This window comes from Bos mutus, chromosome 24, assembly GCF_027580195.1.
Source record: "Bos mutus isolate GX-2022 chromosome 24, NWIPB_WYAK_1.1, whole genome shotgun sequence".
NCBI lineage: Eukaryota > Metazoa > Chordata > Mammalia > Artiodactyla > Bovidae > Bos > Bos mutus.
In genome coordinates, this window is record NC_091640.1 from 22,474,060 (window position 1) to 22,498,430 (window position 24,371).

Consider the following 24,371-nt stretch of genomic DNA (forward strand, 5'->3'; position numbering starts at 1 on the left):
CTCCTCCAGGGGATCTTCCTGACCCAGGGATTGAACATATGACTCCTGCAACTCCTGCATTGGCAGGCAGATTCTTTACCACTGAGCCACCTGGGGAGCCCCACTGTGCCTCTATGATGGCACGCTAAGGAACACAGGAAGAAGATTTTGTTCTCAGTGGATGGGGCAGCCAACAGTGGCTTTGAGATTGAAATGGGTGAACAGCTGCTGTTCTGCTGGGTACCTGTCATGTACCAGGAAATACTTTATTGTTTTATGAATATAATTTTCAAGTCTTCACAACAAATTAGATATATCTTTTCAGGTGGGGAATCTGAGGCTCAGAGAGCTTAGGTAACTTGCTGCTCAAGATTATACATTCTTCAATTAAGCAAATAGCATGAAAGAGCAATAGGGTTTTTAAAATATTAATTTCAGAACAAACCATTAAAGAATAGAAATGATGAGATCTGAATGTCAATTAGGAAGTCAATTTAGGCAGTCATGGTTTAAAAGGAAAGGAGATTAGGAATACTGAAAAAGGAATTTGTGTTCAAAGTGAGGCTGTTCATGATTTGAGTAAGATTTCTTAATACAGGTTTATTCTAGAATGACATACATTTTAAAATAATAAACGATGTGGATTCTGTGTTTTAGAGTTACTTGATGACTATATTACACGAGAGACAGTGCAGCATAATAATTAAGTGCTTAGGCTCCAAGTCATACTGCCTGGGTTTGAATCTTAACCCCAATTTACTGAACCTCGGGCAGGTTATTTAACACTTCTGGGCCCTAGTTTCCTCATATTTAAAAAAAAATGAGGGCTTCCCAGGTGGCGCTAGTGGTAAAGAATCTGCTTGCCAGTGCAGAAGACTTAAGAGACATGGATTTTATCCCTGGGTTGGCAAGAATCCCTTGAAGGAGGGCGTGGCAACGCACTCCAGTATTCTTGCCTGGAGAATCCCATGGACAGAGGAGCCTGGCGGGCTACAGTCCATAGCGTCGCAAAGAGTTGGACACGACTGAAGCGACTTAGCATGCACGCATGCACTTCTATCATCAGTTCAGTTCAGTCGCTCAGTTGTGTCCGACTCTTTGCGACCCCATGAATCGCAGCATGCCAGGCCTCCCTGTCCATCACCAACTCCCAGAGTTCACTCAGACTCACGTCCATCGAGTCAGTGATGCCATCCAGCCATCTCATCCTCTGTCGTCCCCTTCTCCTCCTGCCCCCAATCCCTCCCAGCATCAGAGTCTTTTCCAATGAGTCAACTCTTCGCATGAGGTGGCCAAAGTACTGGAGTTTCAGCTTTAGCATCATTCCTTCCAAAGAAATCCCAGGCATAGGGTTGTTTAAACATGAAGTATATGTGCATATAAAACAGTGTTTGGTATAAAGTAGGAACTCAGTAAGCATTAGCCAGTACTGCTTTGTGCCTTTGTCCATATTCACCAGTTTATTTAAAAATTATCTGCAGTGTGCCAAGCACTGTGCTTGTCTTCAGGGATGCAAACAGGGAAGAACCTCTGTATCCTATTACAAGTTAATCACTAAAGAGATGTTGCCTATAAGCTTAAATTACATATAATGGTCAATCTCTGGGATGACCATTACCCTGCCTTGCAGGTAAGGATTGGTAAGCTAAAATATCTTTGTTTAGTTCACAGGAAACAATCCTGACCAGGCCCACCTGTGAATGACTGCAGGAAGGAAGAAATTAACACATCTGGCTGACCAGGAGAAAATGTTTGACTTTACTCCCTCCCCTTTTAGTATAAAAGAGGCCTGAATTCTAATTCAGGAAAGATGATTCTTTGAGACATGGGTCCACCATCTTCTCAGTCTGCTGGCTTCCTGAATAAAGCATTACTCCTCACCCCAATAACTTGTCTCTTGATTTATTGGCCTGTCGTGTGTGCAGTAAGAGCTTGGACTTGGCAACACAAAGATGGATAACAGGTGACTTCAGCTAACAGATGGATAACATTTGATTTTTCCAACATCCTATTCTGTGGTTCAGCAGAAGTACTAAGACTACATCTTGATCAAAGCACTTCCCTCAACTCTTTAGGCACCAGTGATTTAAAATCTTTATTCATAAAGTTGCCCATGAGTGTCGGGACGAATACTTCCGCTCCTCCTACTTCCTCCTCCAATATGACATTAAGATATGCTTAGCCTGAGTTGTCTTTTATGATGGGTGTTCCCCTTGACCCACTAGGCAGTATTATGAAGTTAGTGAGATGATTTCAGTAGTCTCCACCCACTTACGTGTACCAAACTCTCAGAAGCTGAGTGCTTGCATCACTGCCTCAGGAGTTTCTTCCTTGCTAATTCATTAGACTTCTGTGTGATGCAGTATGTATTATTAATGGATGTATTTCTCTTTCTGAGCCTTTTTTTAAAATATAACTTTATAAAGCCTCATTTTCACAAACTAGAGAGAAATAGGAAGGACTAGAATTTTCAGTGCCATAGTAAACTAAGGGAGATGTGAGAATATGAGCAATACACTGCAAGTTCAACCATACCATAGAGCTACTCATCCCTGTGTCTCCTAATTTTAGATTATGAAGGAATCCAAGTCATTCTGCTCATGACCTCATTTCATATTATCTGAAAGGATGCTCATTTAGACACTGCGGGTTTGACATTGCCATTGGTTGAATAGATGAAAATCTGTCCGTAGAAGGGACACCATGTCCTTATGAGTGTACCCAAATACATTAAAATAGAGGAGCAGTTATCACGAGAAAAGACTGAAAAGGAAAATGTCTACATAAATGAGAAGGAAATGAAAAGAGCGAGGCATTCACATTTAACATAACCAAGTGATGTGTCAAAATGATTAAGTAAAAACCTGCTTTAGTATCCAGGAAGCCCTTTAGAGTGAGTGAGATTGTTGGGACAATGGTAAATTGTTTTATCTGTCAAAAAAAAAAAAAAAAAAGCACAGACATTGGAATCCTCCTCACTTTGCTTTCCAATATATTCAGTATTTATTATGGGATTATGGGACATGGGAAATGTTCAGACCATAAGGGATCTTCAAGTAGCAAAAAAGTGTTACTGAAAGACAGTAATGAGATTCATAATAAAATAAATCTGAAACTCGAGATTCAAAGGTGAATGCAGGAATGAGGCTGAACTCTAAAAAGAAGTTCTTACACTGGGTGTAGAGAAGTTTGTTTAATGTGAATATTAGTAAAGTAAAACGCATATCTGGTGTATATCTGAGAATTAAAAAATCTTACCATAAATTTGATATACATAATGGAAATATTGACAAAGGCTCTGTTAACACCAACAAATTAATACTACAATATTGTATAGCTTAGAATATGGAATATGTATATTCCATAATGAAATACAATATGGCTTTAAATTTATTGGGCTTGATGTTTTCCAGCCTAAAAATATCTAGTTTTACATTTAACTTAAATTTTTTTTTCCTGAGAATCATTTATTTTCCTTGAGAGAAGCAAGTAATCCCTATTCACTTTTCTTCCAATAATTTTGGAAGAAATTAAGCATTGACAAGTCAGTTAGGATCTAACCGAGAAAAGAGAATACAGTCTAAACATTTAAAATAAATTGAATTTAATCCAGGAAAATGGCCACACAGATGATGGAAAGATTGAAAAGCTAAAATGAGGATAATAAATCAACCTGGAAATTAGTAGCAGCAGAATGTCACAGGTATCAGCATCATAGGTCTCAAGGGACAGAGAGAAGAAGTGATGTCATGTGTACGCTCAGCTGCTTAGTCATGTCTGACTCTTTGCAACCCCATGAACTCTCCACCAGGCTCCTCTCTCTATGGGAGTTCCCAGGCAAGAAAACTGGAGTAGGTGTCCATTTCCTTCTCCAGGGGATCTTCCCAAGCCAGGGATTGAACCCAAGTCTCCTGTGGCTCCTGCAGCAGCTCACAGTTCAAGGTCATCGGAAAAAACTAGAGGCAACAAAGGATGGGTCTGAAAGCTGGAAAAAAGCTTCTAGGGGTCAGCCCCAAAAGAACCAGCAGAATACGAGTAGGGCAAGGAATGGATGTGAAGTTAAAAACATGCATAGACTGGAACAACACAAAGTAGAGAGTGCAGCAAGTTAATAAGTTTTCCATTTTCATTTTCTCCTCCAGAGTAATGTTACACTAGGCAAATTGATTTACTGATACTTTTTAAGGGCATTAAATTTAGCTCCTGGGAACTGCATTCAACAAACATCTTGTAAATAAATGAAATCACCATTTTAGTTCCACATATGACCTCAATAAACCAAATTTACACGCCCTTAAATGATGAGACAATAACCCGCCTTCTCTTTGAAGTTTAATAAAATGTATAAAGGAGGTATTGCTGTCTTTTGGGATTAGATTTAGACAGTGGTCAATGTTCTGTCAGTGGCATTGTTTTATTCAGAACAGTGAACAGTCGTACATTCTGATGTTCTGGAAATCCCCATTCTTTATAATAAATCCACACTTTGAAAACAGGACTCAGGAAGAGGTGGAAAAAGCCACACACAATTTCCTCAACAAGACCACCACTCAATTCCTCTCTTTCCCTCCATTCTGCTGCAAAACTGACAACACGTTTTGCAGACTAATGGTAAGGCACCGATTTGTACGAGCTCGTCTTTTGTAATGTGGAAGGGTAATTATGTATGGTGGTGGTATAAAAATATTTATCCATCCATTTCATGGCCAGGCAAAACAAAGTTTAATGTGAGCACATGGGAAGTTTGAAGACCACACCTAACTTAAACCATGTCCTACTTTAATTTAAGCAATATGAGATCTCCCTCTGAGCAGCCTCTGAATTGTAAACCTTATCTCAGACTTGGACTTGTAATGATTAAACTGTCATTACCACCATCAAATTCTTTTCTCATTTACATCATTACAACTTAGTCTTGTCTCATTTTGGCTCATTACTCTGATGTGAAACACTATTATATATTAAAAAATAGATGGCCTATAGAATAGAATGAAGCATTATTGCATTTGCTTAATAGAAACCAGGAAGAAATGTCAAGGTCATCTCTGTACCTCACACCTTGTCGTTCATATGGCTTCTGTTAATAAAAAAAAAAGTAACCAAAAGGCACAGAAACAAAGTCTTTCACTATGCAGCACCCCACTAAAAGTATAAAATGCTGGCCATAATGAACCCCATTTTCTTCTCACGCAAAGAAAAGAAACACTTTAAGGGGAAATAGTTCAAAGTCCATCTTAAATTCCTTGACTCAGACTCACTCACCTAAAATTCAATGAAGAAACAGCATGAACTTTCCAAAACCATCTATCTTCTTTTCTTTGAAACTGCAGTCAATTCTGGCATTTAAAGACTTCCCAAGTGTTTCATCCAGGGACTTGTAAATCTCACTTATCTGCAATAAGAAAACACACTTTTATTTAGCTAAGTAACTCACACTTACATGTTTATTACAGAAACAGAATGAGCAGATCTAGAACATATGGTGTTTTACAAATCCCTTCATCCACTAAGAATGACTTGTAATACTCAACTCAGAATTTTGGTTCTCAATTGCTATAATAAATGTTTAGAAAAATAGACATTTGTGCCAAAAGTCATTTTACAGATGAAGATGGGGAGGTCCAGAGGGTAAAGTGAGCGTCCAAGATTAAGCAGCTGGTTAGTAACAGAGTGGGCTTCCCTGGTGACTCCTGCCTGCCAATTCAGGAGACATAGATTCCATCCCTGGGTTGGAAGGTTCCCTGGAGAAGGAAATGACAACCCACTCCAGTATTCTTGCCTGGGAAATCCCATGGCCAGAGGAGCCTGGCGGGCTACAGTCCATGAGGTCATAAAGAGTTGGACACGACTTAGTGACTGAGCTCTAGCACGCAGTAACAGAGTAGCCTTTTGGGTTCCTAATATTGCCTTTTGTTTTGGGTTTATTTAAAACCCAGAAATGGGAAAACAGAGAATCTCCTGTGTTTCCCAAGTTGGTACATTTCTAGAATACTGTGTCACCACAATTTCTACTAAAACCAAGGAAACTAGAGTTGAGGGCAGAGTCCTCAGACCAGCATCCACTCTGATGGTAGATGCAGGCGTAGGCTATCACAGAGGCACCCTGATGTTCCTGATCCACAGGCTTTATAGTATTGCGTAGCAATGACATAGAGAAAATAGTTCAGAATACGGTCTGTTGGTGTTTTTTAACAAAGCGGAACGATTTTCATCATCTTGCCTTCAGAGAAAATTCACAGAGGAGAAGAGAAAGAGAGGCTCCAGGTCAAACTCGGCAATTTGCCCAAGAGGCCCTGCCCTGCTGGATGAAAGTGACCAGATGCTTTACCCATCACCTCCCTTCAGCTAGTCTTTCCCACCTTTCTGTCTCCACCCCCCCCGCCCCCCCACCTTTCCCACTTTCTTCCTCTCACCAGCCCTCAAGCTGGATGTTACTATTCCATGTCCTAGGTGGCTTGAAGGAGCAGAAATTTGAAGCTCAGGAAATCCTATGTTCAGATGAAGGAAAAGATGGGGAGAAGGGAGATCACAGCAAATAAAGCAGAGGTTTCTGATGACAGTGGAGCTGGGAAAGGAAGGGAGAGGAGCCTAGCTCTGCACCCCGGCTGGTGGGAGTGGCCTCTGTCTCCAGCCCCATCCTTCACTTTCCTCGCCAAGCTCTCTCCTTTGGCCCAGGTTATCTAAAATGATGGCAATCATTATATTGCTCAGATAAAGAGGCCGTGTGAAAGGACCTACAGGCAGGCTCATATTTCACAGCTTAACTGGGATCTGTGACTTCAGTGGACGTTGCTGTTTGGATGACATCTTGATTATGAGCGAGCTTCAGCTTTTGCTGTTCCTTCTCTACCAGGAAGGGGTCTCCATCTCAGCCTGCATCTCACAGGCAGTGACGGAAACCAGTTATCTGGTAGGCAGCTCCTTCTCTACCGCTCTTGGCTTCTGTCACCCAGGACCACTTCCGAGGATCCAGAACTAACTACCACAGTTCTTTCTAGTCTTGATCTGAGGGTGCCCGCCTCCCAAACTGCCACTGAATGAAAGGCATCAATCTTCCCCTCTCTTCTCCCTGCAGCCTGGTGGACACTCGCATAGCAAAACCTCACATGAACCTTGATTAGGAACAGAAAATAATACCTTTCTCACTTTAAATTCTCATTTAATTCTACTTTAGCTATCAAATTCTAGTTTGACCATGTGACTTGAGGTTAAAATTAGCATCATGGGATAAAATAGAGTTCTGTCTCCTTCATCTGGCTCCCTGAAGACCATCAGTATGTTGCTTGGAGGCTGGAGTCAATTTAGTACCACTGAGTACAAGACAAAGAAGTACAGTAAGTCCCTACATACAAATGAGTTCTGTTCTGACAGCATGTTCATAAGTCCAACAAAGTTAGCCTGGGTACCCAACTAACACAACTAGCTATATAGTGCTATGCTGTGCTTAGTCACTCAGTCGTGTCCAACTCTTTGCGACCCCATGGACTGTAGCCCACCAGGCTCGTCTGTCCTTGAGATTTTCCAGGCAAGAATACTGGAGTGAGTAGCCACTTCTCCAGGGGATCTTCCCAACCCATGGATCAAACCTGAATCTCTTGTGTCTCTTGCATTGGCAGGCAGATTCTTTACCACTGAGCCACCTGGGAAGCCTGTTACCATATACAATTGCTATAATTTTTCTTCTCTATAAGAATATGTGCAAATTGTGGGCAGGGACAGTCTTGTTTATTTCTTAATCATCTTTAGCACGTCATCTTTAATGGTGAATAATACTCTTCACTAAATGTACGTTCAGTTGAGGGGGGAACAACTAGCAAGTATGAAGGTCAGTATTTTCCCAATTGTTCCTACACCGACTTGCGGTATAAACTTAATTAGATCATTTCACCAGATTATTCGTTACTGGTCTAAGAACATTAAAGTAGCTTAGGAAGCTACAGTAAAGTGGATTTGGGATTGTGGCCCTTGGACTAAATTCAGAATCACCTCAGACACAAGGCTACTAGATGAGAGTCAGGGAGGAGCCTGTGGATATGGGCCTTTCTGGATGCCTTAACGCTGGAGACAGAATTAGTGCTCAGGGATGGATACTCATGCACCCTCTCTGTTCCAAGGATTTGTTCTTGTTGACACATAGTTCAGCCTGAGAACCGGGAAGATTTTGGATGTCTGCACGTATTTCCTATTAAGGGCATAGATTGCTGCTTCAAGCTCTGAGGATAAAGAGGCTGTAGCACTGGGTCAGTCTAGCCAATCTGATCTGGTATAGCCCCCTCACAGAAGGGGATAATCCCAGCAGAGATTCTGGTCCCCAAGGGAATTACCTTTAAGACTGGCTGTATCTGTTGCTGTGCAGATACTTCATTTCTGTGAAGTTCTGAAGTCTTTCTTTTTTTTTTTTTTTAATTTGGGCTATATAATTGCTTTACAATGTTGTTGGTTTCTGCCATACATCAGGCTTCCCTGGTGGCTCAGCTGGTAAAGAATCCACCTGCAATGTAGGAGACCTGAGTTCGATTCCTGGGGTGGGAAAATCCGCTGGAGGAGGCAGGGCAACCCACTCCAGTATTCTTGCCTGGAGAATCCCCACGGACACAGCAGCCTGGAGGGCTACAGTCCCTGGGGTTACAAAGAGTCGGACACAACTGAGCAACTAAGCACAGCACAGCTGCCATACGTCATGAAGTCTTTTTTTTTTTTAAAGCTTTTTATTTTGTATTGGAGCATAGCTGATTAACAATGTTGCGATAGTTTCAGGTGAATAGTGAAGGGAGTCAGTCATACATATACATGTATCCATTCTCCCCCAAACTCCCTTTCCATCTAGGCTGCCACAGAACATCAAGTGGAGTTCCACGTGCTATACAGTACTTCCTTGCTGGTTATCCACTTTAAATACAGCAGTGTGCACATGTCTATCCCAAACTCCCTATCCAGCCCTTCCCCTCCCCGGTCCTGTATCCTTCCCCTCAACAACCCTAAGTTCCTTCTCTAAGTCTGTGAGTCTGTTTCTGTTTTGTAAATAAGCTCATTTGAATCATTTCTTTTTAGATTCCATGTTTAAGAAATGTCACACGCTGTTTCGCCTCTGTCTGACTTACTTGCCTCGGCATGACAATCCCCAGGTCCGTCCATGTTGCTGCAGAGGTTTTGAAGTCTTTGGCCAAATAACCAGGGAAATGAATTTAATCTCAAGAGGCAGTCGTGTATCTAACCTCTGGCTGTCAGATAATAACCCAATGATGGCAGACACATGGGCTGTCTTTCATGATTCTAAAACTCTAGATGACAGTGCACAGGGAAAGCAGAGTGATTGCCTGGAGAAGGCACTGGCGACCCACTCCAGTACTCTTGCCTGGAAACTTCCATGGATGGAGGAGCCTGGTAGGCTGCAGTCCATGGGATCGCTGAGTTGGACAAGACTGAGCGACTTAATTTTCACTTTTCACTTTCATGCATTGGAGAAGGAAATGGCAACCCACTCCAGTGTTCTTGCCTGGAGAATCCCAGGGACGGGGAAGCCTGGTGGGCTGCTGTCTATGGGGTCGCACAGAGTCGGACACGACTGATGTGACTTAGCAGCAGCAGAGTGACTGCCTGCTTCACCTCTAAGTCACCTACTTCATTATCCCTACAACAGGGGTCCCTAACCACTAGAATCTAACACCTGATGATCTGGGGTGGAGCTGATGTAATAATAATACAAATAAAGTGCACAATAAATATAACGTGCTTGAATCATCCCCAAACTACCCCTCCCCCCAAACCCTAGTCCGTGGAAACACTGTCTTCCATGAACCTGGTATCTGGTGCTGAGAAGATTGGGGACTGCCGCCTACAACACATAACAGAGATTGCAAGAGGATATTTGAGCAAATAGAAGACGGTAGCACTGTTCCGTTTCCCTCTTGATATTTCACCAACAAACAGGGATTCAAAAAACTCACACTTCATCAGGGAGGTTAAAGTAAGATAAAGCAGTGAGAGTAAGAGTATTTAGATGAAATGGCTGTCAGCAGAGTAGACATCTACATTCTGCAGTGAATGTGGAATTTTTTTCCCAGCAGAGAGCCGGAGGCCTGCTGACATTTAGGAACCTTTAAGAAAAAAGGTATGCTTGTCAGCATCAGTTCAGGCGGGTATTCAGTCAACTGTTTTCAAGGTGCTGAGAAGGAAGAAGGTGGTTTAGAAAGGATTTCTTAGCTCTGTTCCTTGCACCGCGTGTTTGCGTTTTTCAGAAGGACTGCCTTTGTGTCTCTATCTGCAGCATCTCACTGTAGCTCAGGCAGTTGCTCACCCAGATGATATTTGCATTTTAAAAGAACATCTTCCCTTTATGTTTAACCATTTGTACTGCACCTGGGCAGGCCCTGCACAGAGGAGCTCTGTTGTGGAGAACTCACTTAAGTACCCATCATTTTTTCTTTTTCAAAATAATAAATGTAAAAATAATTAGCTCTATATGAAGTATTAGAAGAAGTATTTATGAAGAAGCAAGTTTAAGAAAAAAAATGAATCAAGAGATGGCTGGGCACTTAAATAGCTCTTTAAATAATCAAAGTAACTTTACTTTTAGGAGGTATGAAAAATGTAATAAATTATAAAAATGAATAACATCCATATTCCACTAGTGAGAGGCAATCCCTATGAAGATTTTCTACATTTACTTCCAATTATCTATACATATGTGTGCACACACACATGATTTTTAATGAAATTGAGGGATTCTAAAGTGAAAGTGAAAGTCGCTCAGTCGTGTCCGACTCTTTGTGACTTCATGAACTTTACAGTCCATGGAATTCTCCAGGTCAGAATACTGGAGTGGGTAGCTGTTCCCTTCTCCAGGGGATTTTCCCAAACCAGGGATGGAACCCAGGTCTCCCACACTGCAGGTGGATTCTTTACTGGCTGAGCCACTAGGGAAGCCCCAGGGATTCTAAGAGATAGATAATTTTATTTCAAGTTTTGTTTTTGTCTCTGTTGTTAGTGAGCCACACATATTCAGCATAAATAAATGCTACACAAATTTTTTCTGGCTATGAAATTTTTTATAAAACTTGCTAATTAAAGAATATGACATATGAAGGTTTGGGACATCCCAAGTCAGCAAATGCTTCTTTGGTTTACTCATGTGCTTTATATACACTCATACACAAAGAAGTATAAGGCAGTATATTATTTTATTTCAGTATAAGGCAGTAGGTTTATTTTATAATAGTCCTTACTTTGTTATTATTTTATAATAATCCAAAGTAATAGTCACTTACTTTGTTATAATAGAAATCTCTATTGTACAAAACCCGTGTATCCTAAAATATCAGAAAAATAAGTCATTTTTTTTTCAGAATATATTTTTAGAGTGAGTAATTCTCTCAATCTGTAAGCTTTAAAAAAAAATACAATCATGAGACCACGATTAAGTGGTCTCATTAACTTACACTCTCACTAAACGGAATTATCTCAAAAGTTTTCTTTAATGAAAATCTCTTTTTATGAACAATATGCAAGTAAACCGACTACACACAAAAACTACCCCCTAGTGACGACCTCATTAAACTTTTAAGCAAGTTGAACTTAATTCCAAGTAAGGCAGCACGATGAACAGATTTTCGCTGACCAGGAAAAAAAGTGTTTATCTATGCTCAGCCTTTTGTCTCTTGCATCTCAAGACATAAAATTGATCAAAAAGAATTAAATTGAACTTTGGGTGTTAAATCAGAATGACAGAGATTTATCCAATTAATTTTTAAAAAGACAAAATTTTAATTAGCCACATGTGGGTATCTGATAGATTCTACTGAAATTTCCCTGGTGATATGTGACCATCAATATTTTGCTCTGAATTTATGTTCACTCATTTGCTAAAGTCCTGCACACTTTTTAGAAATTAATGATGCACTGTGCTTTGATATGTGTCTGATTTTACCATGATATAAAGATCCAGCCAGAATAGAAGACAGGAAGGAAGGAAGAAGGAAGGAAAGAAGTCATGAAACTGGATACAGGGGGAGGGAAAGCCAAATAAAAAAAAAGATTTCCTACGACCTTTCCTATGACCTTTACTAGTTCCATTAGTAACAATTTTTAAAAGAGAGATGGATGAAAATGAGAATACATGTCTCCATGAGGAGTTCCATACCTCCCCAAATATCACAAATTAAATGTTTGCACTATGGAGACAGAATTCCACATTGTTAAACATTAATCTTCTCTAATACACATAAACCCTAACCATAAAGCTCAGGCTCCTAAAATCACATGTCTGCAAACACGGCAGTTATTTGGACACAATTTCAGCGACGAATTTTTTTGGGGGGGCTTATAATATATCTCATGTATCTTGTTTCCTCAGGAAAAAATATTTATGTGCAAAATACAGAGAGTGTTTTCTTGGACAAAGAAGCGCTTTTTCTGGAAACCATAAAGAAATGGCAGGATCTGATTCTGGGAGCCAGTTCAGGCCTTGCCCTTCGGTGGTGCTCTCTGACCTTGACTGATGACCTTGAATGTGCCACATGCCCTATTAACCACCTGAGGACAACAGAGAGCCTGACTGATTTTCATCTGACTCAGAAAAGAGGAGTGTCTTCTTAAAAAATGAAAATAAAAGATAGAGCATTTAATGAGGTATCATTCATCTCCATGACACTTTGGAGTTAAAAAAAAATGATACTATGGCCTGCATCATATATACTCAAACTTTTTCTCTTGAAGACCCTAAAGAGCTTGTGACTATGTGTGTTATATCTATCAATATTTACTTTATTAGGAATTGACTTAGAAATTTAAAAAAATTATTCATAAATGTGTTTACATAACAGTGATAAACCTCTTTAAATGTAACATCAATAACATATTTTTTAAAAGGAAATATTTCCCAAAACTAAAAAAAATGTAGTGAGAAGTAGGGCATGCTTTTACATTTTGGGAAAACTTTATTTTCTGGCTTCATAGAAAGATGATAGCTGGGTTTTCATATCTGCTTCTGCTTTCAATCTATTGCAATATGTTGTTTTGGTTGAAGAATATGAAGACACTCCAAACTTAGGCAGATGTGCAGTTTGGAATAGAGTATTTTTATAGCCTTTCAGACAGTTGTGGCTATTTTTCTTTGATATGACTGAAACTCAAGTGTTGCTCCTTAAAGGTGAGTTGCTTCATGAAATCTGAAACCATATCAATGAACTTGGCATAATCCATTACACCAAATACCATGCTGTTGTTATCATTTTTTTGTTTGTTTGTTTTTTTAACTTTCTTTGCATGGTAGTAAAGAAGATGATTACTAACCAGTACAGTTTGGTGCCATTGCCTTGATTTGTAATAAAATCACACCAGTTTTATCCACCATTGCTGTTTTGTCATCTGTGCAATTGTCTACACAGTCAAGACGGCAAGTAATATGTTAGAGTTATTATTAAAATAGTTTTGACCTCAAAGACCCCAACAAAGTGTCTAGGAGACTTCACTTTGAGAACCACTGGCCTAAAAGGACGAGAATATAGTAAGGAGCTTGAGCGAAGGCTCTAAGGTTGGACAGAGTGGTGATAACGCTCACCTTATTACTGATTTCATCTCCATGAAATACTTAGCGAGTCATTCACTTTTCCCACACCCTCTAAAATAGGAATAGCAACAGATCTTCCCTCCAAGAGGTGTTACAAGGATTAAAGGAGACCCCTCAGCACAGTGACTGACACATGGTAGTCTCAACCAATATTAACTATGAGTACTAATATTTATATTATCGTTTCGCTTTGAGATCAAGAAGCAATGGTTTGAGTAACTCAGAATATCAGCTGTGTTTGCTGGCATTTGTTTATGCTGCACCAATCTAAATTTAGTTCTGCATTTCCTCTGTTGAGGACAAGCTACATGCAGATATGTATATTTTCCAACCAAGTTGAGTACAGAGATTGATAGCTTGCCCTTCATGGGCTGATTTTTCAAATCCTCATGTAGTCAATCACGAGAAAGATTTCTCAGTAGTTAGTTATGACAAATGTGAGAGGAGATTTTGATGGGGATCCATGATCTCTGAGTCCCTGATCTGCCACCTGCCACAGCCACGTGGGGAAACAGGGTATTACCAGTAGGTTACACTATGATCAGAAAGTCAGATCACAAGGAATCACGGGAATCCCATTTGCCTAAGGTCTGGAACCAACACTTTAGCAATGTCTTTCCTACAACACTTGCTCTTGTCCTAATCTCAGTCCTCCAGATTTTACCACTTTGTAGAGAAAACTGAATTCAAGTAAGTAATCTCTAAGGAAAAAAGGGGGAACGTCTGTATTTATCTCAATAAAGGGTGAGGTGTGCACAGGCACACGTAAAAACATGTATGCTGCATTCTCACCAACAGGAATTTGGCAGAGACTCTTGAGTGTTGGAAAACTCTAAGCCCATAAATTCATCTAATATCAATAAATGGGGGGGGAAAGGTGGGTATTAGTGAAGGAGACCCAGGGACATTCTACCCGCCTATTTTACTCTTAGGAATATGCTTTACCGCTTCAAAGATGTATGCTTTCTCTTATTTTCCTTGTAATTATAAGAGGATCACTTTTGATATTTACCTGAGTAGAACAGAAAAAATCTAAAATGAAACAGCTCTTAACAACAAGAAATCAATGATACAAGCTTGACTATAAGCGGCACATGCTATTTGGTCTCAATGTGGGAAAAAAATCATAGGGTGTTAGTGATGGAACTGAAATGAAGTGGGCCCTGTTGAAAGCGAGCAGCGCCTTCTGGTTGTCCCACGTACAACCATGGACTAAGGACGGTCATATCTTCTTATTTTCATATTCAGGGTGGAAATCCAGATTTTTACAAGAAATGCTGTTAGGTAACTGAATTTAGGCTTCCCTGGTGGCTCAATGGTGAAGAATCCATCTGCCAATTCAGGAGATGAGAGTTCCATCCCTGGGTCCGGAAGATCCCCTGGAGAAGGTACTGGCTACCCACTCCAGTATTCTGCCTCAGAAATCACCTGGATAGAGGATCCTGGCAGTCCATGTGGTCGCAAAAGAGTCGGACCCGACTTGGTGACTAAAAACAATAAAAAAACACGTTGGCAGGATTTCAGGCTACCATATTTTGAATTTCTCCAAAGACACAATTTCATTTCCCTTGCATTTAATGGATCAATATACAGTGCCCTCCACTCATCTCTGTCACCACTCACTGGTTTGCAAGGGTGGGAACAGCGGACAGAGAGGAGCCTTGATCGCCCTCTGGTGGTTACAATGTGCCATAACAATTAGCTGAACACTCCACTCTTTTTCATTGAAAACTTTCATATTTTGGAAATTCCCTAAAATCAATAAAGCGGACTTTAGCTATTTTATGTGATATATGAACCACGTGGTAATTTTACTGTTAGATCATATTCGACTCTGGGATAATGGGCGACAGAAAGAAGGAGTAGGGAAATCTGAGTAAAGACTTAACACAGAATGCACAAGGGTTTCAGATCTAGCCACCAGGAAAAGAATCTAAAAAAGTTGTGCTCTAACAAAAGGCAGGGCAAGCAGTTCAAGCTGCTGGATGAAAGGTATATATTGTGCTGTATGTTTACAGATGAATGCAATGTGAAGCATCATCTTATCCACTGGCTAGAGTTGTACTTCGTAGTTACCACCTAATTTGATCCCTGTTTTAAGAATTTGATAGTAATTTTCATTTATTAATTAATGGAGAACACATTATATCCTTTTGCTTTAGAAGCTGAACTTGAAGAAAGCATTTTTAGGGTGGGGAAGGAGATACATTAATTTTGAAAAAATTAAACAGAATTTCAAATAGCTCAGTAATACGGAACTAATACAGGTTCCTGAGAAAGTTGAAAACTAGATCCCGTGACAGCCTTGTTTCACTTGGATGCCCACGTTATCTTAAAACCCTGTTCCCGAGTATTATATGCCTCTAGCTCAAATGTCAACTTTCAAGGATGGTTCCCTCTGTGTATTCATTTCCTCGCTGGTTTGCCCCTCCTTGACACACTCAGATAATTTAATGAACTGAAATACAATTGCTTTTAGAAGCTCAGTACTTCATTATACTTTTGTTTTAAAAACAGTTTTTGAGTTGAGAGGATGTCAGCAAAACCAAGCAAAAGAATGTGGCTGTTGTTACAAGGTCAGCTTTTCAGAAGCTGGAGGCAGCTGCTATTGGCGTGCTGTCAAGCAATCACCCGGGGGGCAGCGGGCAACGGCAGGGCCATGAATCAGCAGTTCTGACAACACTAAATACGGTAACCCATTAATGTGCAAGATAACAGGTACACATGCCGCTTCAGAGAGCGCTGGAGGGGGGAAATATTTCATTTCTCAGGTTTAATTAGAAGGAAATCCAGGTAGGTGTGATTAAAGCTCCGATGTGAGATCCCATGTGTGTTCCTGGGTGTGCCTGCATTGGGACCTGGATTGCCATATTTATCCAAATGGATTTCTTCTGTGGAGAAAAAGATTCAGATGGAGAGCTGAAATGTCAGAAGCTTGGTATTTCAAATGGGATACTCTTGAGCTCAAGAGGGGGTCATGTTTTAGGCTGTTCAATCCAAGAGCCACTTGTGACCATTGAGCGGTTCACGTGTGCCCCATCCAGATGAAGACGGGTTGGATGTGTAAGACACACACTGGAGTCCAGAGATACAGAACAAAAAATAATGAACCGTTTCTCGTTGATAACTTCTACTGCTTACATGTTAAAATGATAGTATTTCTGATATATTGGACTATGTGGAATATATTTATACTAATTTCACCTGTTTCTTTTTATTTCTTAATGGGGCTACTAGACAATTGAAAATGACACGTGTACCTTGCACTACATTTCAACTGGACAATGCTGCTTGAGAAGATATTTGATTTGATCTCCTTCCAGTCTCTTTCATACAGATACACAAAGTGAAAGTCAAAGTGAAGTCGCTCAGTCGTGTCCGATTCTTTGCAACCCCGTGGACTGTAGCCTACTAGGCTCCTCCATCCATGGGATTTTCCAGGCAAGAGTACTGGAGTGGGTTCCTTCTCCAAGGGATCTTCCCAACCCTGGGATCAAACCCATATCTCCTGCATTGTAGGCAGATGCTTTTACCATCTGAGCCACCAGGGAAGTCACAGATACACAAACACACACACATATACACATACACACATGCAAGGGATAAGGAGGGCGTCACGGTAGTGGGTCATTTAATAATGACAAGCTTCAAAGTTCTATTCGAGGTGTTGGTATGGAGATCTAGACTAAAGAATCGTACAACGTAACTCAAAGCACTGGAAGATATACTACCTTAAATCACCAGTTGACCTCAACTTTAGATCCGGGGTTAAAGAGCATTTGTCATAGTTCATTTAATTATGGTCACTTTACTAAGATTGAAAGGGACAGCCAAAGATGCTGAAAATGTTTTTCCTCTCATCACTCTTTTTTTTTTTTTTCTTGCCATGCTATGCAGCATATGGGATTTTAGCTTCCAGACCAGGGAACGAACCCGTGCCCTCTGCAATGGGAGAGCACAGTCTGGACCACTGGACCACCAGGAAGTCCCTTCTCATCACTCTTATAGAAGAACGAAATGACCTCTGTAGAAATGAACTGGTTGTACCTTCCTGATCTGTTTTAGACATAGACACTCTCAAGAAGGATTTGACTATGATTGTCCAAACTGGATCATAACACATTGGCCTATAGAACTCTGACTTAATAAGGATTTTATTAAAAGCAAAATCCAGACTTTGAGGACTTTGGAGGCCTCAAATCAAACAGATGCCAATTTGGGGTTCCAAAGTCATTCATCTCTTACCCTTAAATTCTTCTTTAATCCATTTTAACTTCAACTATCGAGTTTATTTTTAATAAACACAGCTGGAAAACAAAGAGCTGAGCAGAGGGTTCATCGATGGTAGATGGGCCAGTGTGAAAGACTGTCCAAGGGTCTTTTCTAGTAATAAAAGGTGGTGGTGTTCTTGGTTCTTGAACTTGTTGGAAGAAAGGGTGAAGTTCCTTAAATGTTTCTTCATTTAAAGCTATGCAATGTCTCCTTTTCTTCTCAAATAAACAACCTAATTCTGTCCTTCAAATTTAGAAACTGAGACAGGTTTCTGGGGAGACTTCTATTGGAGAATGGCTCATTATACACCCCTAACATCTCTTTCTAGTATTCTTCTTTCCCTAAACTGATAATATACAAAATTTTGTTGTTGTTTAGTTGCTAAGTTGTGTCTGACTCTTTGCGACCCCATGAACTGTAGCCCACCCGTCTCCTCTGTCCCTGGAATTTTCAGGGCAAGAATATTGGAGGGGGGTTGCCATTTCCTTCTCCAGGGGATCTTCCCAACACAGGGATCAAACCCGTATCTCCTGTAGCTCCTGAGTTTTAGCTGATTCTTTACCACCGAGCCACCGGGGAAGCCCATACAAAATTTAGTGCATTCATTCTAAGTTACAGAAATGTTTTAAAGAAAATCAATACATTTATATTTTAATAATTTTTCAGATATTTTTCATATGCATGCTTTCTTACTTTAAAAAGTTGAATGTTACATTAAGTGGTAAAATATGAACACTTTCATAAGAAATCAAAACTAGACAAATACTTTTGCCACCCATTTGGGTTAATTTTAAAAAAATATTCCCAGTTTGGACAGTGAAAGGAACCGGATTCATACCACATTTAACTTTCTGACAACTGCATTTTTTAAATCTAAGTTCTTGACAAGTGTTTCTGAGCAATATTAAAAAAACTGACTATATTTGGAAAGCATGCAAAAGCAAGAAAAGTTTAGGCAAGCTAGGAGAAGCTTTGTAGCATTTGTAGCATAGCAATCTTATATAATCTGATACCAATGGTTGGGATTTAGAAGATGTTAAGACCATAGGTATGGGAAGATTATATAAAAGAGGCTGACTTAGCTTTTAGATAACTGCATTACAGTGTTAAAACACTTCACCATCTAATAGTTAGAATTTACTCTTGCTTTTATTTTAGATTTTATTACCAAGAAACATAACAAAAATAAGGATTCCTATATATTCTAAGATATCATGGGTTTACTCTTTCAGAGAAACCAAATAAAGAAAAACCACCATCCAGTCAAGGCTATAATTTTTCCAGTAGTAGTCATGTATGGATGTGAGAGTTGGACTATAAAGAAAGCCGAGCACCAAAGAATTGATGCTTTTGAACTGTGGTGTTGGAGAAGACTCTTGAGAGTCCCTTGGACTATAAGGAGACCCAACCAGTTTATCCTAAAGATCAGTCCTGAGTGTTCATTGGAAGGACTGATGTTGAAGCCGAAACTCCAATACTTTGGCCACCTGATGTGAAGAGCTGACTCATTTCAAAAGACCTTGGTACTGGGGAAGATTGAAGGCAGGAGAAGGGGACGACAGAGGATGAGATGGTTGGATGGCATCACCAACTCGATGGATATGAGTTTTGGTAAACTCTGGGAGTTGGTGATGGACAGGGAGGCCTGGTGTGCTGCGGTCCATGGGGTCGCAAAGAGTTGGACACAACTGAGCGACTGAACTGAACTGAACACCACTGACAGCAGCTGTGACATCTGTAAAATATGGTTTGGGAAAACTGGCAGGGCTTGGAAGACTTCAACATGGGGGTTAAAAGCAACCTCAGATTGCTCTCTGACCTGGAAGCACAGAAGAAAGGAGTTAATGGAGACTGACAGCTTATCTCAAGTCCTTTTAGTATGGCCTTGCCATTATCAGAGGAAGAAAAAGGACACGATTCTCAGACAGCAAAGGTAAGATGAGCCCCTCTGTTCTCCTAAATGTGATTCTTAGCAAGAGATAAAACTGAAAGTATATAGCTTTCAAAGAAGATATGGTGTATTTAATAGAATGTTACCCAGTCATGTAAATAATGAAATATTGCCATTTGCAGGAACATGGATGAACAAAGAGATCATCATACTAAGTGTGACAAACATCATATGATATCATTTATATGTGGAATCTTAAAAAACAATACAAATTTTATTTACAAAATAGAAATAGATTCACAGTCATAGAAAATAAACTTGTGGATAAATCAAGGATTATCATATACATACTACTATATATAAAATAGAATAACCACAAGGACACAGCACAGGGAACTCTATTCAATATCTTGTAATAACCTATAATGGTAAGGGATATGAGAAAGAATATATAGAGAGATACATTATTTTATGTTACCTATCTGTATAACTGAATCACTTTTGCTGTACACCTGAAACATTGTCAATCAACTGCGTTTCAATAAAACAGACAAAAACAGAGTATATAGCTTTCACTGGCTTCACCATGATGAACTGCTTTAATGAATGACTTACTTCACCTTTTCTAGAATTGACAGTCTGTGTTTAGCAACTAAAATTGGAAATGAACTCATGACTGAGATATGTCTAATTAAAGAAATAAAAGGAATTTATAACTACAGCTTTATAAAAGGAATTTATTAACTGTTTAAAAATTTGACAATGATATAAAGCCATCCTGTAATGCGATTCCTTAAAGCACAGAATTAAGGTCAAGGCCATCAAGTCCATTTGTATAACTTAGTTCTTTCATCTGCAGCAAGAGAAACAGTCAACAATTAAATAGGACTGTGAGCATGTGCATAAGCACACGTGCATGTGTGCACAAGTGTGTGTAGGGTGTTTGTGTGAAGCATCCATTGTCTGCTCGCTTAAGGACAGAATGGAAAGTTGATAGGTTTAAGAATAAGGTAAGTTGACAGCTTAATTTTTTTGTATATATAAATATTGACTTTTTCCCCAGAGAGTCTATCTACTCCATGGCACATTTTAAAGACACCTGGAAAGACTGGCCTATTCACACTCCAACAAAACAAGAGTTTTATTGTATTCAAATGCACCAAGTTCTTAGAGAAATACTCAGGCAATCTAACTTTCAGAAAAATTTACCCATTAGAATTTATTAATAATAATAGTATACTTATTAATATTTATTAATAGCAATAGTACTTATAGGAAAGAGAATACAATTTAACCAGAGTAGTGACCCTTTGAATATTTTTAGAAATTAACTGTGAAAAATTTCTATGATAAAACATGAAAATATAAGGGAAAAAACAGCTGAACTGGCAAAACGCACAAGTCTGTTTCTATATCTAAGAGTTTAAGAAGGGGACGACAGAGGATGAGATGGCTGGATGGCATCACCGACTCGATGGACGTGAGTCTGAGTGAACTCCGGGAGATGGTGATGGGCAGGGAGGCCTGGCGTGCTGTGATTCATGGGGTCGCAAAGAGTCGGACACGACTGAGCGACTGAACCGAACTGAACGGATAGTTGATTTACAGTGTTTTAGGTATACACCAAAGTGATTCAGCTCTATATATATATATATATATATATATATATATATATATATATTCTTCTTCAGATTCTTTTCTATTATAGATTATTACAAGATACTAAACTTACAGATCTCTGTGCCATACAGTAGGTCCTTACTGTTTTTCTGTTTTACACAGAGTAGTGTGTATCAGTTAATCCCAAATCTCTAATTTATCCATCCCCTCCTTTCCCTGGTAAACCTAAGCTTGTTTTCTCAGTCTGTGAGTATTTCTGTTTTGTTAATAAGTTCATTTGTATCATTTTTTAGATTCCACATTTAAGTGGTATCATTTGTCTTCTCCGTCTCACTTAGTATGATCATCTCTGAGTCCATCCATGTTTGCTGCAAATGGCATTATTTCATTCTTTTTTATGGCTGAGTAATATTCCATTATATATATATATATATATATATATATATATTCACACACATATACATATGTGTATATATATAATCAACACCCTCTTTATCCATTCATTTGTTGACGGACACTTAGGTTACCTTCATGTCTTGGCTATTGTAAACAGTACTACTATGAACACTGGGGTACATGTATCTTTTCAATTAGAACTTTTACCTTTTCTGGATATATGCCCAGGAGTGGGATTGCTGGATCATATGGTAACTTTACTTTTAGTTTTCTAAAGTGAAGTTTCTCAGTCGTGTCTGACTCTTTGTGACCCCGTGGACTGTAGGCCTACCAAGCTCCTCAGTCCATGGAATTTTCCAGGCAAGAGTACTGACTGGAGTGGGTTGCCATATCCTTCTCCAGGCCATCTTCCCAACCCAGGGATCGAACCCGGGTTTCCTGCACTACAGGCAGACGCTTTACCATCTGAGCCATCAGGGAAGGGGCTTAGTTTTCTAAGGAACTTCTATACTATTCTCCATGAAGAAGGAAATTGCAAACCACTCCAGTATCCCTGCCTGGAAAATCCCACGGACAGAGGAGCCTGGTGGGCTGCAGTCCATGGGGTCGCAAAGAGTTGGGCATGACTGAGCAACTAACACACACATACTCTTCTCCATAGTGTTTGTACCAATTTACATTCGTACAGAGTCATTTCCTAAGTGAAAACATCCTCCCTGTCGATTCACAGCAGCTCTGTTGTATCAGCTATTTGAGAATATCGAGCTGGAAGATCACTGTCCAATCACAAAAAGAAAATTATGTACACCAACCAGGTGAATGACTGAGGCCACCCAAGCCCATAACTAAGTCCACAGTCCCTTGCCGAGCCACCTCCCTAACCCAGACTTCCTCTCTGTGTAACACTCCGAATGCTGGTGTTAGAAAATACCTGAAACAGCCTCTAATACCTGACAAGGAAAATCCTTCAACCCTTTTACACAGTTTCAGATAAAACTCAAACAGCATTAGCAAGTCTATATAAGTGCAAACTGAAGTGGCCAATGTACCTGAAGACATGTTATCATGGGTATTTAGTTCAAAACTATTTGGAATTCCAGCATGGATTCCACAGTGGTACTTTAAAATTCCTTAGGGTTATGTGGTTTTTCCTTGTCCTTTTATTCAAACAAACCATTAATTCACTGGAGAGAATCAAGCCTCAACTACAGCACTCGCCATGAAGACAATCAGGAAACACCTCCAACATTCTCTGTGAATCACAGAGCCTGCCAGAAGTGCAACTAGTGTGCCTAGAAAATGCAGCAGTAACCACTAGAAATGCTAGCTGTAAATCTAGGCAGAGAGCTATAAAAGTGAAAAGGTAAGGCCAGGAAGAATTTTATTTTTAGCAATCAACAAGTAGGAAGCTTACTCTTATTTTCATCTTTTCTGATAGAATACAATTATAAGAATACACAAAAAGCATAAGTAAAGGTAGAGTACAGAAATGATCATGGGGGTATACAGTGTCAAGAACTTTACACGTGAAACCCTTAATGACATATTATCCACTTATGGGGTTTGGATGTAAATCCTGGACTCTTGTAAGGAACAATATTTTTTAGAGGAACTGTTCTAGATTCAGGCTTAATCATTTAAAAAAAATTAATTGCTCTGCTTGACAATGTGGGTCATTAGAAAGTACCAAAATAAGGTTATTCTTATCCATTTTCAGAAAACATATTCAGCATTTATGTATTTATTATGAGCACTACAGCTCATGGTACAAAATTATGAACTCTGGAAAATACAATAATAAATTGGACCTGGACTCTGTCCCCAGTAGCATAGAGGTCTTGTAGAGTAATAAAGACACTACTCATTACTCAGACTCATGAAGGAATCACCTGTAATGCAGCATCAAAAGCACCAAGAGCCAGAGGAGAGAGGCACTTACAGTATTTGGATTTAAGAGGATGAATAAAACTGGAAGAGATTGGTCCAGTTGTGGGCCATCACTAAGAAATGTCATTTGAAGGTAGCACTGGACTTCCCTGGTGGTCCAGTGGTTAAGAATCCACCCGCCAGTGCAGGGGACATGGGTTGGATCCCTGCTCTGGGAAGATTCCCCGTGCCTGGGGCAGCTGAGACTGTGCGCCACAGCTACAGAGACTGCAAGCCCAGATCCCGTGCTCCCAACAAGAGAAGCTGCTGCAATGAGAAGCGCACACACTGCAACATGAGGAGCCCGCATGCAGCAACAAGACCCAAGCACAGCCATGAATAAATCAATATTTTTAAAAAGACATAGCATGGTGCCTGGTGCTTAGAAAAATAAACGTAGCATGGCTCCCTCTACATGCTGGTGCTTATGAACACTTATAGGATTAATAAATGAATGAATAAAAAGATATTGGAGGGATGAAGGGGCACAGTGCCTGGCACACACCAGTTATCGACAGACGATTCTTGAACTGAAGTGCAGAATTAGAGGAAGGACATTTTAGTCAAGGAAATAAGCGAACATTGGAGCATCTAGGACAGTGGGCAGGATTATGTAGGGGAAACAAATAGGAACGGGGCTTCAGAACATTGGGGCTGGACCTAGAGATGATCTCATTAAGTGTAGTAAGTCAGGCAGAGGAAGGCAAATATCAGATGATG

At 39.8% G+C, this 24,371-nt stretch overlaps 1 protein-coding gene across 19 annotated transcripts in view; it reads right to left on the reverse strand.

Moving 5' to 3' along the window:
* The window catches only part of DTNA (dystrobrevin alpha), a 461,852-nt gene that overhangs the window by 245,746 nt on the left and 191,735 nt on the right, over positions 1-24,371 (reverse strand). For all 19 annotated transcript variants that reach the window (XM_070361690.1, XM_070361688.1, XM_070361687.1 and 16 more), the window contains exon 2: positions 5,242-5,371. The gene's annotated coding sequence lies outside the window, so the exon portion shown is untranslated. The remainder of the gene's footprint in view (positions 1-5,241; positions 5,372-24,371) is intronic.